General features: G+C 52.2%; 1 protein-coding gene across 3 annotated transcripts in view; it reads left to right on the plus strand.

Annotated features, from left to right (window-relative positions):
- WASF3 (WASP family member 3) overlaps positions 1–15,364 on the plus strand; it is a 68,853-nt gene that overhangs the window by 19,933 nt on the left and 33,556 nt on the right. For 2 of the 3 annotated variants that reach the window (XM_036228373.1, XM_036228372.1), the window contains exon 2: positions 2,389–2,484. The gene's annotated coding sequence lies outside the window, so the exon portion shown is untranslated. Of the gene's footprint in view, positions 1–2,388; positions 2,485–12,474; positions 13,034–15,364 lie in introns of those variants that run through there. The other variant, XM_036228374.1, reaches the window with a different exon arrangement.

Consider the following 15,364-nt stretch of genomic DNA (forward strand, 5'->3'; position numbering starts at 1 on the left):
TCACGACATAGAGTCAGCCGTTTTTCTCACCAGAGCGCACAGGAATGTAAGCCGAACTGCGTATGGTGTATTTAGAATTATCTGAACCCATCACAGAGCTGTCCGGGCCTTTCCCCTCCTCCCTCCCTCCCCCTCCCTCTCCCCCTCCCTCTCCCCCTCCCCCAAAAGGACGTAGGTTCCTGGACAGTTACTGATCCTGGCTTGGCCGTTGCCGCTCTGTGATGACTCCCTGAGTCATGGTTTCCTGTGCTTTCATGATAACGGTTTTCTTTTCTTTTTCTACACCGCCGTAAGGAGGTCGCCTGTAGTGGGAGTATCGTAAGACTCGGCCTGCGATCGGGGGACGGCCTGAGGACTCATCGGTGCCACCGCGTTGGGGGCCGTACCCGAAACCCGAGCAGCGAGGAAGGGCGTCTCTTAGCCGGGATCTTGAAGGCCAGAGCCCCTGAAGACCACCCGGTCGGCTCTCTCCTTCGCCGACTTGTCCGTTCGTTTCTTTCAATAAACATTCGAGTGTCCGCGGTCTCTTCGCCTCGATGTTCCTTTCTCAGATTCTGGTAGTCACCCCCTCAGCCCATCGCTTCGAGCCCGAGACCTGAGCACCGTCCGCGGCGACGCTGGCTTCTGGCCCCGGGCCGCGATTTGGCTGAGCATTAAGTGAAATGAGACAGAGCCTTGTGCTCCCTCGTCAGCACGGTCAGCACGGCCACACTTGGGGCGCTCAGCCCTGCCTGGCTGCAGGTGGCCATGCCGGGCCGCGCCCACCCCCGGGGCGGGCCCCTCGTTGTGGGGACTTCGGCCAGACCCGTGGCCGCGGCGTGCCGCGACTGCCCTCCGGCCCGTCTCCGCGTCCCGTCCGCCCCGTCACCCGGCGCCGACCCCTCGGCTTTGCTCTCCCCGTCTTAGTTGTGGGCGTTCACCTTAGGTCTGAAGTAAAGTGCAGGCCCCAGGGCTGCGAAGCCTTCTCTGCCCCCCCAATCTCTGGGGGCAGCTGTCCCCTCCCCCGTGCTCTCCTGAGACCGCGTTACGTGTCTGCACCGCGTGGAATGCCAACCCCTGGTCCACTTCTGCTGGAACGGGACGTTCTCGGGGGTGCGGGATCGGGCTCGATTTTCCAGGGTCGGGCCCCGCGCCATGCCTGGCCCGGAACCGCGGCAGGCGGGCGGGCGAGGATGCCGAACCAGGCTGCATTCTGAGGGGGGGGGACAGTCGGGACAGGTGGAAACTAGAATGTCCTCTTGGACATCCATGGGGGGGTGGGGCATCGCGGCTGGAAGCCCGAGGGCGGGACGTGCCTGGGCCGCTCTGCTCCCGGACGGTCGCCCCTGGCGGCCGTTGTCGGCACCCCCTGGGGCTCAGCACCATTCCACCTCCGGGCAGGGGTGCTGGGTTTCGGCTCCGTAACCTTATCCGGTGACTTCAGAGGGGTTAAAGAACTTCAAGTTCTGTGAGTCGGTTTGCATCTGCAGTGTTTAAGGGGGGGTGACTCGTATGAGGCGCTTGGTGACGTTCTGCTGAATGAGTGAATGAATGAATGAATGCACGCTTATGCACGGCCGTCTTCTCGTGCGTGTGCTTCCTAAGTACACCGCGGCCCTGTTTGAGCAGGACATGGAGTCGCACTTCTGGACCCGGTAGGTCCCCCTCCTCGGTAAACAGGGTCAGATTGCGCTGTAGGCTTGGTGTAAATAATAGTTACCCCGGGGACACGTTACAGGGTCAGTTCAGCAGGTATTAAATCTTTGTCACGAATTTATCCCCCTATGTGCTATTAACATGTGTGTAAAGCGATCACCAAGATTTTTACCGAATTTAAGTGTTTTTGTGTGAAACGCTAACACGGATGCGCACACGACGGCGTTCTTACGTGAGTGATCGGTGTTCAGTTAGTTCACCGCGGGCAGTAGCGGGCCCTCAGGTGTGCGCGGTGCCCTCGGGTGTGCGCAGTGCCCTCAGGTGTGCGCGGTGCCCTCGGGTGTGCGCGGTGTCCTCGGGTGTGCGCGGTGTCCTCGGGTGTGTGCGGTGCCCTCGGGTGTGTGCGGTGCCCTCAGGTGTGCGCGGCGTCCTCAGGTGAGTAGAGCAGTTCCGTGGGCTAAACCCGTCGCGCCTGGCTTTTCGTGTGCCTTCCCTTCGGCTGTTATTTACTGTGGTTCCTCGAGGAGCCTTTCGGAGCTTACCCCAGGACGGGGAGCTGGAATCACACGGGAAGTCGCATGTCGCGTTAGCTCTCTGTCTAAACCCATTTGGAAGGAGCTACTGCTGGGATTGGCTCTCCCTTGATGAAATTGTCGAAATGTGAAATGTGAATTTAAGACTTTCCCGAAGACCTGAATGTACTTTGCTTGCCAGCGTTTAATTCTTTTTTTTTTTTCTTTCCTTTCTTTTTAGTTTTAGTTCTGATTTGCCGTGACAACTGATCTGTGAGCCGCAGTGGCGATGCCACCGGTGGGACATTTCGACAGCCCCTAAGTCAGCGCTCCCACGGTAAGGACGTGCGCGCCCCCTGCCCTTAAAGCCATCGGATTTCCCTAACGTTACGGTTTTAAATTCTGACTTGAAATAGAACAGGACAAAATATCTGAATATTTTAAAATATTAAACGTGAATATGTTTTAACATAAACACTAAGAGACATTTGAGAGCTTTTGATTCTAAGCAACAGCAAGAATTTGAAAGACAAAGTATACTTTGATATATTCATTTCGTATTAATTTTTGTATGAACAACAAGTGTGCCTTTATAGTTTATTTCTTATGAAATCAGGATCTCATTTTGCCCATTTTCTTTTTATTTCCTGGGGTTTAACCGGTTCTTTATTATCTGAACCTCGTTAATGGTGAATGGGAATGAGCAGTCAAGATGAGAAAACTTAGCCTGGTCTGTTTTTACTGTAATTCACCCTGAACCGAAGGGGTGGTGGTTCCAACAGCGGCTAATATGAGGTTTTTAGTTATCCAAGGATTTAAGTGATCTACATCGCTCTGTCTTTGAGGGGTAATTCGGGGGTAATGGGGCATGGCAGACGAGTAAGGGAAGTTATTCCTTTGAGCTTTACTCTCCTCGTGTACGAAATGCCGTCCTTTGTCTTGCATGTTTTATAGGGTTGCAAACATCAAATGAGATGATGCATGTGGAACTGTCCTTTTTTTTCCTTTTTTTGGGGAGAAGGGTAGAGGGTGAATAACACGCGTCTCGGTCGTGAGAGGGATACTGAGAGAGCATGTGCTGGAGGACTCGCTCTCTGAGCCCGTCTCACCTTGACCTTGGGCATGCCGTTACGTTAATGTACTATTGGAACGTCGAATTTGATTCTCATACTTCCATTTTGCAAGTACTTTTTCGGGAATATGTGTGTCTCTATTCTTTGACCAGTGGAATTAAGCTAGAAATCAATGTTAGATATCTGGGAAGTCTTCAGATGTTTTGAAATTAAATATCGTATTCTGAAAATCCCATGGTTCAAAGAGGAAGTCACAAGGGAAATTAGAAAATATTTTGAATTGAACGAAAATGAACATACAACATAACAATTTATGGAAGGCACCTAAATCGGTACTTCGTGGGGAAGTTTACATTGTTAAAGGCTTACATTACAAAAAAGAACTTTGGAAAAACTAATTTAAACTTTCACCGTAAGAAATTAGAAGACAAAGAGCAAATTAAACTCAGAAAAAGCAGAAGAAAATAATAAAACGAGCAGGAATCAATGAAATAGAAAACAGAAAAACAGTAGGGAAAAAAATGGTGAAATGAAAAGCTGGTTCTTTGATGAGAGCCGTAAAATTAATAAACTAGTAGTCACATCAGTCAGGAAAAGAGGGCAGAGATTTATAACCTCAGAAAAGAGAGACTATCAGCACAGATCCCACAGATATTATTAGAAAGGTAAGATGATATCATGAACCACTTAATACATCTGATAACTTAAATAAATGGACAAATTCCTCCAAAGACACAGCTATTGGACCTCGCTCAAGAATTAAAGGATAACCTGTAAAGCTCTTTATTAAAGAAATTGAATTTGTAGTTAAGAACCCTCCCCAGAAGGAAGTTCTGAGCCCAGATGGACTCACTGGTGAATGCTACCAACCTATTAAGACAGAAATAATACCAATTATATACAAACTCTTCAGAAATAGGAGGAAGGGAACACTGATTTATTTTATGAAGCAACTATTACTCTGATACAAAAAAAAAAAAAAGAAAAAAGAAAAGTATTTCTCAACAAAATATTAGCAAGCTTGGATGGAGTTTTTATTAAAAGGATAACACATCATGCCAAAGTGCTATTTATTCCAGAAATGCAGGATTGGCTCATGATTTCAAAAATCAATGATGATAGTTTATAGTGTCAGCAAACTCAACAACAGGATTTCTAAAACCCATAAGATGTAGAAAAAAATTTAACAATATTCATTATCTCTTCATGATAAAAACTCAGGAAAATAGGCACTCAAGGGAGCTTCCTCAACTTGATAGAAATATTTTATGAAAATATTCTCTGACATTTATGAAATGTTGGTGGACATATGATAGCTAATGTTATAATTATTGGTGGAAGACTAAATGCGTTTACCTGACATCAGGAACGAGGCAAGGATGGTCAGTCACCATTCCTATTTAAAATTGTCAGCGCAGTAAGGCAAGAGAAACAAATGAGAGAGAGGCCTGTAGATAAGGAAAGAAGAAAAATCGGATTCGGAATCCCCATCGCAGGGGGCCTATGCCTTCCGGCCTCCGCGATGTAGAAGCCAGGGCCAGAGGGACCGTGAGTAGCTGTCGAAGGCCCGGAGACTTTCTCTGCCGTGTTTTGGTTTCTGTGGTTATGATCCAAAAATCAGAAGCAGCAAGGCGACATATCGCTTGTGGTTTTAAGTGGCTTTTTTTTTTTTTTTTTTTTTTTTTAAAGTTAAAAGTCAGCCTGATCTGTTGGGATAGTTTTATTTCAGCATTTTCTTCTTCCTACTAATGTATCCAAAAAGCTGCGTGTAGTGCTTAAAAGTTACGCATTGATTTAGACTTCATTACGTGGCTCTTGTTTTTTCAATTTAAAGAAGAAGGCTCTCTGAAGCCACGTCCAGATGTCCTCCCACGATCCCGAGAGGGCAAACGGAGTTATTTGTTAAATCTGTTACCAACTCTCCTGTAGCTTCGGATGAGTTCGCATTGCTCCGTAGTCTTGCTGTCTGTATCCTGGAACGCACTGACATGTTCCCTGCAGTAACGTGACGGAGAGCCGGCTTACTGGTTTCTGCTAAATCATTTCCAAAGACCGGCTTGTTTTTACGATGATTGGCGCTGTAGAACTGAGGACGTCTCGGGTCCAGGTCTCCACTGCCTGGGGTCGTTCTCCGACATGACCATGTCTCGGGATGGTTTTGCTGGAATCGTTTCTAAGTCTCTTGCCATAAAATAGTGTTTTGGCTAAAGGAGAATGCTTGTAAATTTACACAAATGTATGATTTAAGAATCATACGCATTACTCCTTTAACTACATATCAGCTGATACTGAGTACTTAGTATGGGGCGGAGTGATGGGGTAGAGGGAACGTAAGTTTAGGACTTAATAGAAAATCTTGGGTCCAAATGTTGAAAACGTACAGATTTGAGCTTTTGAGCAAAATCCACTTATAAATCCTTGGAGGATAATCTTTATATTTCCAGATTTATTGAGAAATCATTGACGTCCATCCCTGCATAAGTTTCAGGCGTACAGCATGATGGTTTGATTTACATGTGTTGTGAAACGATTACCATACTAGGTTCAGCTAGCATCCACCTCATATAGATATAACACAAATAAAAGAAGAAAGAAAAGGAAAACAGTTTTCCTCCTTGTGATGAGAAGTGTTAGGATTTACTCTCTCAGCAGCTCTCTACATGTACCTGCCGCAGCGTTGGCCATGGTTACCGTGTTGGACATTACGTCTCTAGTGCTTACTTGTCTCACAACCGGAGGTTTGTACCTTTGGAGGATGATACTCTTGATGAGCTGCTGAAAACGTTAAAAATAGTCCCCAGAGCATCTAGCAGACAGAGAGGACTCCGATGGTGACACCAGTGGGGGACCTTTATTGGAGAAACGTAAGACTTTGGCACCTGAGAAAACTGATTTTGAGTCGACTCGAAAGAGTTAATGTTGTTTAAATGTCCTTACAGATTCAGTGCAGTCCTTATTAAAAATTTCAGTGGCACTTTTCACCGCTACAGAATAAAAAATTCTGAAATTTGTATGTGACTACAAAAGACCCGGAATAAACAAAGCAATCCTGAGAAAAAGCAAAACTATATTACAGACCTGAGCAGTCCAAACAGTAGGACATTGGCATAAAAATACACACACAGATCGGTGGAATAGGCTAGACAGCCCAGAAATAAACGCGTGCAGATGCGGTCAGTGAATCTACGGCAAAGGAGTCGCGATCACACAACGGGGAAGGACAGTCTCTTTAGCAAATGGTGCTGGGAACACTGGACAGCCACAGGCAAATGAAGGAAGCTGGGCCGCTCTCATACAGCACACGCACGAGTTCACTCGAGATGGACCAGAGGGAGGCTTGAGCGTAAGACCCGAAACCATGAAACTCCTGGAAGAAAACAGGCAGGAAGCTGCTTGACACCAGTCTCGTCTAAGAGTTTTTGAACCTGACTCCAAAGCCAAGGTTTTGGAGGACGTCAAATTGCGAGGCGCCGCACGGCAAAGAAAACCATCAGCGAGACAAAAGACTGCCTACCAAGAGGGAGAAAACGCCTGGGAATCAGGGATCTGGTGAGCTAAGATCCACAAGTACGTGAGGAACTCACCCAGCTCAATACCAAAATCAAAACACAACAAAGCAACCCAAAACAATGTGCCTGAAAAAGGGCAGAAGACGCGAACAGACATTTTCCCCAAAGAAGACAGACAGCTGGCCAGCAGGTGCAGAAGGTGCTCACCATCAGTCATCAGCAGGGAGATGCAAACCAGATCCCTAAGGAGACGTCACCTCGCCCCCGTCAGAATGGCCGTTATCAGAAGGACAGGGAATAACGAGTGCCGGTGAGGGTGTGGAGAAAGGGGGACCCCCTGGACCCCACACGCTGCCGGCGGGAATATGAAACGGTGCAGCCAGTGTGGGAAACGGTGTGGCGGTCCCTCTAAAAATTAAAAATGGCACCGCCACATGATTCAGCAGATCCAGCTCTGGGTACTTGTTCCAAGGAAAACAGAAACACTAAGGCGGAAAGAGAGGCATTCCCACATTCTCTGCAGCATCGCTTACGATGGCCAAGCCGCAGAAACTGCCCGGCTGTCCATCGATGGGTGAAGAAAACATGGTAGATAAGAGAGATATGGATACAGATATACAATAGGATAATTATGTAGCCATGAAAAAGAATGAAATCTTACCTCGAGGGCATTGTGGTAAGTGAAATAAGTCAGAGAAAGACAAATACTGTGTAATCTTTTATGTGTCGCCTTCAAAAACAATAGCAACAGCAACAGAAACCAAGTTCATGGGTGCAAAGAACAGATCGTGGTTGCCGGAGATGGGAGGCAGGAGAAATGGGGGTGGGGGAGTGGGGGGGGGGGCTCAAAGGTACACACTTCTGGTTATCAGGTGGGTCCCGGGATGCGGTGCGCAGCATGGAGGCTGTAGTAACAACGCCGTGCTGCGTCTTTGAGAATTGCTGACAGTGAGTGTAGATGTTACACTCCTCGGTACCAGAATAAATTTTTTTGTAACTATGTGTCGTGATGGGTGGTGACTAGATTTACGTGGCTATCATTTCTCAGTACAGTTGACCCTTGAACGGGGTTTGACCTGCATGGGCCCACTTAATGCAGAAACCCACAGTGTTCAAGGGTCGAACCCGGTTTCCCCCTGAGGTTGGGAGCCCAGGCGTGCAGGGGCCGGGCCGAGTTTCGTGTGGATTTTCGGCGTCAGGGGCCGTCGGTGCCCTATACCCTGTGTTGTTCAGGAGTCAGCCGTGCACACAAATGCCGAATCGTCGTGCACCTGCAACTAACGCCATAACGTCTGTCGGAAAGACAGCGTGGACACCCGATCGAACTGGTTTTGAATTTAAGTCCTTGTGCGCACTAGTCTTGTCTTTTTGGGTAAGTTACTTTTTGAGCCCTGATTTCTTTATCCCTTTAAGCACGGGAGGTGCCGACCTATGAAGTTTTGGGACGCAGGCGACATAATGTATATGACATGCTTATGTGTGAAACGCCACCGTTGTCATCTCCAGCCAGCGCACCACCGTTAGCTTTGGGGTTTTGTTTCTCTGATGATTTCTCTGTAAAGTTAGCTAGAAACCCTGACCGAAGCTTTTTGATGGTGACCACGACTCGGGATATGTTCAGAGGAACAGAGCTGACAGGAGGCTGGACTTACTGTTTTGAGGTCAAGTACACCAGTTGCAAATTTGAGATACTTGACTTTCTAGTACTTGCCTTCCTGTTTTGAGGGCTCATACAGTTGGGAACAGTTAACTAAAATAACCATATACGTTATCTAGACTTTCTTTCATGAGCACATTTTCTCATTGCCAGAAATATTGCCGTCAGGATGCTTTTTATTTCCAAAAACAGATACTCAAGTTTAGTGGCGTGTGTGCCGGAGAACAGTTGGTAGATGCTAGAGCTTTATTGCTGTTTTGACTTTATTTTACTTTTTTCATTCATATGAAATTGACAAATTTTGGCTCTTTTCGCCAACGAAAGTGATAATTTTGTATGGCTCGGCTTGATATTTCCGGGTACAGAAACATGTTTTCTTCACGCACTTGGCCAGTCATCTAAAACTGTGCCTTATAGTTTGTTGTTTCCTCTAGGAATTTACATTTTTTTTTTAATGCATTTTGGATTTTCCATGTTAATGCGTTTGGTGAATGTCACTCACATATAAGTGATGCAAAAGAATAAGAAAAAATATATGTGCTGTATCCTTCTTAACAAAAAAGATGCTAATTATATCCTTGAAACTAATAAAAAAATAAAAGTTAAAAAAATTTTAAAAAGACTTTTAATTGATGGTTGTTAACCACGTACTTAGAAGCAAAAGCTAGTTCTTTTTGAGAATTACCTGGAGCTACTAGGTCATAACAGGTAGATTCTGAGTACCTAAAAATTCTTTTTGGATTTTCCAAATTCTTCCAGATCAGTGTTTTTCAGAAAGTCATATCTCCCTAGCAAGGGTTAAAACACTATTGAGGTTCTAGCTTCTGAGTGTTTATGAATGTATTTTTCATTAGAAAAAATATGCAGCATTAGCTTAATTTTCAGATGTGTTTGTGAAACGTTTGCAGGTCCTGTGTATTGTACTTTGCATGAGGAGGTCACAGTTTTGGTTTTATTTAAAAGGGCACCAATTTAACAGATTTTCGGGGCGGGTTACAAACGATAACGTAGTAAACAGCTGCGAGCCCCTCGCGGCGGCAGCGTGAGCAGAAGCAGACCGCGGTGTGATCACGGGCTTCTGATCCACACGGCGTGAGAGGGAGGTGGTCACACCGTGGTCAGTAATGTTTTCACGGCAGTCGGTGCCGTTTGGGGTGGGTGTTAGGTGTGTCATCTCGTCACAGCCCTTCGAGGTGAGCGCGCAGGTGTTACGGCTTCTGTGTTTTAAACGAGGACTTGGCGTTTAGTGGCATTAAACGACCTCCCCAGGTTGCAGCTCTTGAAGGACGGGGTGGGGGGCTTCTGCCTGCGGCCCCCTTCCCCTCCGTGTGCAGCTCGTCCGGCTGTCGTGCCAGACAGAACCTTGGGGATGGAAGAGCCAGGCCCTTTGGAGAGCGAGCTGTGTTCTCGTGGCTTTCGGGGGTCCCCTCTCTGATGAGGTTGGTGGGGACAAACTCCCTCCGGACGAGGAAACAAAACCTGTTTTAGGAATTCGGTTGGCATTGTGTTTGCTGTTTTTATTAGGCCGTTAACTGTGGCCTTTCGTAAATGCTGTGCCCAGGTAGCTGCTCAATGTATTTTTTGTCTGTTTCACCTGTTGCGATCTTTGGTCCTTTGTCTGTGGCTAACAATCGCGTTTTTCTGCTCGACCGTCGTGTTAGAATCTAAATGTTAAATACGTGGTCCGTCATCTCCCAGTTTACCTTCTGCTCCCAACCTCTGACCCACTTCTGCCGATCCATTTTTAAACGTTTTTCGAGGCACTATTGACAGGCAGAACGCTCTGCATATTTAAAATGTACAGTCGGATAAGGTCGACTTATGCATCTGCCCATGAGACCGTGGCCATGAACGAGGCAGCGAGCGCAGCGTTACCCATGAGAGTTTCCCGACAGACCTTTGTCAGCCCCCCCCCACCCGTCCCCACCTCCGCGGGACAGCTGGCCCTCCGTCTGTCACCGTGGATTAGTCCGCAGTCCCTAGAACGTGTTCGTAAAGGAGAAGCGTTCCTCTGCCTGTCTCCCGTGCGCCCGGGACGTCACGACAACACCGTGTCACTTCTGACGCGGGACACGCGGGCTCTGCGCGTGCGAAGCCGTCCGGCCTCCCCCGCAGGGTGCGCTGCGGCCCCCCTCACGGCCGACGCTCACCTCCCTGGACGTAGCACCCGATGCCGTGGGCCGTGTCCCACGAGGCTGCCCCCCACCCCCCACCCTCCCCACTTAAGTTACAAGTTCAGGTCATTGCCTGGGCTCTGACCCGCTGGGACCAGCTGTAAATCAGGGGTTCCCACGACCCCCTCTCTGGTTTGATTAATTAGCTTAGCGGCTCACCGACCCCAGGAAACCATTTACTTACGAGATGACCTGTTAATTGCAAAGGATGGTAAGGGTACGAATGCACAGCCAGGTGAGGAAATGCGGAGGACCAGGGTCCCCGACACAGGAGTGGCTTCTGTCCTCGTGGACTTGGGGGTGACCACTCTCCCAGAGTGAGTGTGCAGTCTGGTTCACCAACTAGAAATCGCTCCGAACCTTGTCTTTTGGATTTTTATGGAGGCTTCGTTACATAGGCACAGTCGATTGAATCACTGGCCATCGGTGACAGAACCTAATCTCCAGGGCCCCTCCCCCCCCCAATCACAGGGCTGGTTCCCCTGGCAACTTCGGCGCCTTCCGGCAGTCACCTCGTTCACATCCGTGGGTGAGGTAGAGAGGGGTTATCATGAACATCAGAATTACAGCTTATCGCCATTCCAAGTTGGGAATAAGAAGCTCCAAGGATTTTAAGAGCTCTGTCAGAAACGGGAATGTTATCGTACGGCTGTCTTTTTTTTTGGTCTGGCTTTCATCCAGCGTATCCATCTTGAGGTTCAACCATGTCGCAGCGTGCGTAATAACTCGTCCCACGGTTTTGCCGAGTAGCACAGTTTGTTCGTCCGTTCACCTGCGGATGGCCCGTTGGGTTGTTTTTGCCTATTACAAGTAAAGCCGTGTGAGCATTCACGCACAAGTCTCCTGTGGCCATTTGCTTTTATTTCTTTTGCATTAATACCTAGGAGCGGAATGGCTGGACCTACTGGATAAATTACCTTTTTCAGAAACTGCCGAGCTGGTTTTCAAAGCGGTTGTTATCTGACGTTCTCTTCAGCAGGGTCCGAGAGGCCCAGTCTTCCCTCATCCTCACCGGCCCTTGGTATGGCCAGCCTTTGGAGGCTAAGCCCTTCGAGCAGGCGGTAGTGGTGCCCACCGTGGTTTCAGTATTAGTCTCCCTGATGACCGACGGCGTGAGACACCCGTCTTCTGTGAAGTGTGCGTCCACATCTCCTGCTTATATTTTTAATTAGATTTTTTTTTTAGTATAAATAAATAGAAATAATTGGTGGAAGGGTCTAGACCAGCAGCTGGCTTTGAGAGCGGGGGAAGAGGGTGGGGAGGGGGCCCCCAGGATCGTCCTTCGGCAGGCTCCCACTTCTCCGTATTCCCTCTCGTTGTGGGTGGTTTTTCCTTCACATTTCCTGACTCTGAGGCTTCTTACCACAGCAGAGAAACTCAGGCGGGAGCCCAGGACGAAAGGCTCGGCGGGTAGAAATCGCAGCCCGGGCGTCTCCTCTGCACATTGTCAGTGAGAGCCAGGCCTTGGCTTCCACCTTCCCTGCCTCGAGGTGCCGTTTTGTAGCCCATGAAAGACAAACAAACGATCACTTCCTAATGTCTGACTGTCCTCAGAAGTCGGTGGGTGCTCAGCAGGGGCGTCAGGTGTGCCGTTATGCCATTCCGTGGACGCGAATCGGCGTTTCCTCCCGGCGTGGTTGTTATTTAGTTATTGAGGCTCTTTAGCAGAGGTGATTTTTTTGAAGACGACGGGATTCTGTTCCTGAGCCTTCGGTACTAAGTCCACCCCCCCCCCCCAGCACTAATCGGTGAGCAGCTTCCGTGTGCCAGCGAGCCGGCTCTTCCACCCCCACCCCCACGCCCACCCCCACGCCATCGGGTCTGCGGGGCACCTCCTCCCACCCCACCCCCACCCCCACGCCCAGGGGAGTCTTTCCAGCTGCTTTTTTTAACTTCCCAGGCGTGAGGCGCGCCCGCAGCATGGAGCTCGTCCCCCTGGGTGGTAACTCTGTTTACGTGGCTGCCGGTCTCGTCGGAGCAGTCACGCCTCGACGGAGAGGGATTCTGTTTTGTCTGTTTTGTGCTTCCACTGGCCAAAGCGTGATAAACACGTGTGGAAGGTTTGCGATTCCAGTACGGTGGTTTATGAAAGGCAGCCGAACGCCTACCTGCAAGGAAGGTGTGCTGTCAGAGCTGCAGGGGGAGAGAGAGAGAGAGAGAGAGAGAGACAGACAGACAGACAGACATGAACCATGGCCTTCCTCGCAGGGCGCCCCTACCTGCGCCAGCCGCGCGGGGCGCCCTTGCCCCCTTCTCTCCTGGCTGGCTGGCTCACCTCGGCGTCTGCGCCCACACGCCCGCCCATCGGGAATGTCCCTTTACTTTCTTTCCTCCTCTGCCAGTGCCGTTAGCGGTTAACAAGGAGCCGACACGTTCGTCTTGTTCTTACTGTGAAGACAGAACTTCTCTCCCGATTGGGATGTGCAGTGTTGTCGGAGAACATCGCGTCCATCAGCGAGCGACAAGGAGCCAGGTGATCTGAAGAGTCGCTTCTTGAGTTCGCAAGGAGGACAGGCGCTCCGGAGGGGCGGGGACCGGGCACTCTGAGCCGCCCGGTGTTTAGCAGCACCCGGGACGGACGGGTGACCGCCCCAGGAGGCGGCGAAGCGCGTCCTCACAGGCCGGCCGTGAGCTCACGCGGCAGTGCGGGCAGCCGGGAGCCAGGACGCACGGGGCTCTCTGCCACCCTTCCCTGCGGGGCCCCTACGGGTGCGCGTCAGGAAGGTCGGCGGCACCCTGGTGGCCGGACACCGCCCCCCCCCCCGCCCGGTGGTGCAGCCTCCGGGAGCCGCTCTCACTGGGGACGGGCTCGGCGTAGCGTCTGCTTCTGCTCGTGCCCCCTCCGGTGACAGACAGTCGCCGGGAGGGTCGCAGACCCGCCGGCCCCGGGAGCCGGGCGGGCATTTACCGCTTCTGGGGCCAGGCGTGGGGGAGCCGGCCGCCCTCAGGCCACGGCCTCTCGCCGATAGGAAGCCGCGTTTGGCTTCTGCCCACCGGGGCAGGAAACTCGGCCCGAGACGGGGGCAAGCTCAAGGCCACAGCGTCGCTGCCGGGGGGAGGAGAGGCATGGGCGCTGGGGTCCGGGCCTGCAGGTGCTTCCTCAGGCTTCAGCCGGCCCGGAGCGAGGCCCCCCGGCCCCACCGTGACCCCCGCCGGGGAGCGCAGCAGCCCCCGCCCTGTGCGGGGGGCAGTGGTGTGGGCGGGGTGGCCCCGGCCACACAGCGAGCAGGGGCAGCAGGGGCCCCAGGGGGATCGTCCCAGGCCCGGCCCCGGCGCGAGGCGCCGCCCTGCACGGAGCATCTGGTGCTCTGCCGGGGGAGTCGGGGCGGCCCGGCCGGGGCCCCCGCGGGAATGGCGAGCCGGGGGCCTCGCCGGGCGCTTCCTGCGGGAGGTGCTGGGAGCGTCAGTTCCCACCGCTCTGCAAGTGACGTCCACCGTTCAGGGACAGAAACCGTGAGGGCGCCCGGGCACTGGTGCGCGGTCCGGTCCTTAGAGAAACCGACGCCAGGACGGGGTCTCACCTGCCAGGCTGCGGTGAGGGGGGTGCCCGCGGGACCGGCGGTGGGAAGCCGGGCCCCCGGACGAGCCGTCACCCCTTCTCCGTGCAGGCGGGAGCCGAGGGGGCTCTCGGCCGCCCGTGGGCCCCGGGGGTCGCGCAGGGCCCCTGGGGTGGGCTCGTCGCCGCGCCCGCCTCTGCCAGCTCCGCCCTGTGTCCTGCGGCCGCCGGGGCCAGCCTGCCCCGCAGGAGGGAGAGGTGCCCGCAGCCGTGGGTGAGCAGCCAGGCGGCCGGACGTCAGGGTGCCGCCCCGCAGGGGGCCCCGGCCTGGTGTCCGCATGTCTGCAGTGAGGTCACAGGTACGTGGACTGGGTTGTCTAAGCTGAAGTCTTGCCCAGACCACAGGGGTCACAGTGACCCCTGATGTCACCCCTGGCGATTCTCACTCGCTGCACCAGCAGCCTTGGATTTTGTTCCCTTAGCACGTAGGGCGACTTTGAAGGATGGCTTGGCCGGAGAGGCGTCGAGGGGCGTGAGAAGTTCACGGGCCCCGGCAGGGTCGGCTCGTTACACGTCCGGCTTTGTGACTGCCGAGCATTTCCAAGAGCAATGACTGAGCCAGCATTTCCTCCCTTACCCCTAACTTGCTGCTTAGTTTATTCCAGAGCGACTAGTATCAGATAAAACAAAGGCTAGCTGGGGGAAAAAAAACGCCCATTAGCGTACTTCACACCGAATCGAAAAGCCATGAAAGTCATTACTAGGCGATTAGAACTTTGAAAAGGAGCCCATGAAACCCTTTCTCTAAAGTCGCAGACAGCAGCCTGTCTTCTGTCTGTGGACCTCCGTGATTAGACAAGTGTGGGAGCCGCACGCAGGGATCTCACGATCGTGAGAAATGCGGGCCGGGAGTAATTAGTCACAGCCGAAGTCCCGCAGCAGCGGGCAAGGCGCCCCAGGTGAAGGCCACATAGACACCTGCAGCAGGACCCATGGGGCGCGGCGGGGGCTGGCGAGGGGAGCCGGGGCGCGGGGGAGCAGGCGAGGCCGGGAAGGCAGCGCGGGGGGGAGGCGGCTTGAACAGTGTCAGCAGGCACGATGTCACCCGTCGTCAGGAGCCCGCCCGGCAGGGGCACAGTGGCCCTGAGCATGGGACCGCCCACGCAGGCGGGGCAGGGGTGAGGCCGCGCGGAAGGCAAGCTGGCCGGGGAGTCGGTGCCCAGCTCCTGGAACCGGCCTCTCCCGGGCGGGGCTGTCCCTGCCGGTCCGCGAGGCCCCGACGTGGACGCATCCGAATCCCGAGGGTAA

This window comes from Rousettus aegyptiacus, unplaced genomic scaffold, assembly GCF_014176215.1.
Source record: "Rousettus aegyptiacus isolate mRouAeg1 unplaced genomic scaffold, mRouAeg1.p scaffold_m13_p_11, whole genome shotgun sequence".
Taxonomy (NCBI): domain Eukaryota; kingdom Metazoa; phylum Chordata; class Mammalia; order Chiroptera; family Pteropodidae; genus Rousettus; species Rousettus aegyptiacus.